Source organism: Centroberyx affinis, unplaced genomic scaffold, assembly GCF_046629955.1.
Source record: "Centroberyx affinis isolate AG114_WGS23_722 - 3 ecotype Tasmania unplaced genomic scaffold, CSIRO-AGI_Caff_v1 ptg000168l_1, whole genome shotgun sequence".
Classification (NCBI taxonomy): Eukaryota; Metazoa; Chordata; class Actinopteri; order Beryciformes; family Berycidae; genus Centroberyx; species Centroberyx affinis.
In genome coordinates this window covers 127,830-130,703 of record NW_027278865.1, presented here as the reverse complement: position 1 = coordinate 130,703, position 2,874 = coordinate 127,830, and positions in this window count along the sequence as shown.

Below are 2,874 nucleotides of genomic sequence, written 5' to 3'. Positions count from 1 at the left end.
GATTCTCTTGTTTGTGATGTAAATCATGTTTACAGAGATGGAACGATGGCCACTTCAATCTCCCACCCATTTAACGCAGGTTGCTGGGGCCGATTAAATATGATAATGTGCTGCTGACATCAGAAGAAATGTCGACTAGTGCAGAGAGCCACAGCCAGCAGTAAACATGTAATTTATGGCGGTGTGAATGGCTTGGCAAGTGCTGGTGCTACACTTCCATTCATCAGCCCCGCCAACCTTGATGCCCGTGTCTGGCTCTGGCTTCCTGCCATTGGCTGATGCATCACCTGGATTGCAGTCTCCATGCAACAGGCTAAAATCAGCCACACGGCATGGCTTGCTCTCGACCCTTTTTAAAAGGTAGCTTTTACAACTAGGGTCAATGCAGTTAGCCCTTAGTGCCTATTTCACTTTTAAAGGAAAACAGTGGAGAGAGCTTAATTTGTGCATGCCGTCGATGGAGAATTGAGCCTTTTTTGTCCCAACAGTGATATGATTGCAAAAGTTGCTGGGATTTGTAAGGTGACACCGATATATCCTCGACAGCACATGCCATGGCCTTCAAGGTCATTTCTATCCTCTACCAGTCAACAGCCACTTCCAGATTTCCAGTTACTCTTCCAGAATGCAGACTGCACACATATGACCTTAATGTTTTTGGAGAAATTCCATCCATCCCTGGAAACGGGTAGTCATAAAAGTATCATCTGTGTGCTGTGGTTGAGGTGATGATGAAGGGCTCTATAGAAGAATAGAAAGCACAGGAGAAGCCTGGCTTTATAACCAGCTAATGGGGCAGAGCGTGGCTCACAGGTGCAATTAGGTGGAGGGTATTATCACTCCTGACAGATGGCACAGGAAGAGTTTGGTAGAGCAAAGTTCAAAAGCGATCGTCCAGTATAGCAACAGTGAGATAATCGATGCTCTACTAATAGGTACACCTGTGCTTTATGAACTTATGAGTTGTCAAAGAAAAACTCAAATTACTTCAGTGTATCTTTGTTTTGCATTGATAGCAACAAACTGGAAGAGCTCTTAGAGTGCGTTTATTGTCAGCAATCATGAGTGGGGAATGTGACAATGTCAAATTAAATGGTCTCTAATTGCTGAGATGCGAAAAAACATAAGTAGAAGGCACTCCTATCCTATATTTTAGTCTGCTCAGAAAAACTGATTTGGCAATACTTGTAAATCGATTTGGGAATAGTGGAATTTCAGCCATTTTAAGCATTGCCCAGCTGTAATTGGCAAGTTAAACCAGCAGCAGCAACACCCTTGTTGAATTCTTGTCAGCTTAAAGTACTGTGTGGATTTATAGCCTTGAAGAGCCATTATAGCAGCTACTAATTTCAAGACATTCATATGACACTGTAAAAAAAAGCTCAGTAAATCAATTCATTGTAGTTAAATCAAGTAGTGCACTAAACATGGTCACTGTTTTGGAAGTATAATTACTTCACCATTAGTTCTAAGAAAAACCTTTCTAATATTGATTGAGCTATGCTTTCACAAATTGAGTTGCAAAAGCATGACATTAAGTGACTTAATTTATAAAGGCTAATTGTAAACACTAAGGAACTAACTTTGATTTGTCCTGTCAGTGTGTGTTGTGCTCCAGAGAGGCTGGTCTATGTATTTAGGGGGTGATAGTTAAACATAAGGGTTTGAAATAATGGCAAACACAGACATGTTGGTATTCATTTTAATACTATCCACTTGCTAATATATTTTTTTTAAATAAAATAAAAAAGCCCTCTGACAAGACTGATGAAGATCAGTGAGACAGAATTTCCCAAAATGTAACTACCAATCAAAAACAGCACAAAGCACAATTGCTTTTTTGAAATATAAAATTTTTGCAATGTGTTTTGAAGTTGAAAGGATGAATTTTAAATGTGAAATGTGATGAATTTAATTACAGGCCAAAAGGCTTGTTAAGGCTTTAGTGTCAGCATCACTTTAGTTCATCTTTGGCAGCTGGTATTTTTGAAAAGACTGCCTTGAAAACAACAGCTTTTTGTTGCTTTGTGTTCTTGTTTACCAAAGATAGTTTGATTTATTGGAGTTTGGGATGATTATCTCCGGGTCTCCAGATCGGCCCGAGCCTCTCCATTACTCTCAACACTTTGCGGCCTGTCAGCGCTGACAGATGACCTGCCCTTCAACTTGCTGCCACCCCATGGAGGAGACACATCGTCAATCAGAGATCATTACTCTGCCTCAGTAGGGAGAGTGGGTCCAGGCAGGGTGACAGTGGTGGTGATAGGGTGATGATGATGGCACCGGTGATGTCGTGTGTGTGTGTGTGTGCGGCTGGGGTTCTGTTTATTTTAGCCTCCAGGAAAGAGGACCGGTGACATCAGCCTCCGTCACCTCACAAATGAACTGATTATTTATGGGAAAGAGAGAGGAGAGAGTAGCGGAGGGGAAGCTGTCGATGCACCCGAAAGCATAGAGACAAGGGTTACAGAAGACAGCGGAGCTATACTGGAACTCATGAATATGAATCTGGCCAGCGTCCATCTGCTAGATGAAGGAGACTTGTCTCTTGTCCTATAGGAGGCGAACAGAACAGAGGGGCGTTCAGACATTACAGCAATGCAGCTCGGCCCAGCGTGAGTGAGTGTGGGTAACCAGAACAGACAGGCTTGCCCCCAGTGCCATCCCACAGATTACAGCGTTGATTTCAAAACAGAGGAGGAATTTTAATTTTCTATTGTTCGCTCATTGTGATAGATTCTCCACCCTCGTTAACCGCAGTTAAACTGATGAGCAGCCGTTTTGCGTCTGAATGTGGCCACTGTGGTTTTGGGTGTAGTTCACTCCTGGCAAAAATATTTTTCAAAACAAAATATGTAATGTTTTAATGATGTA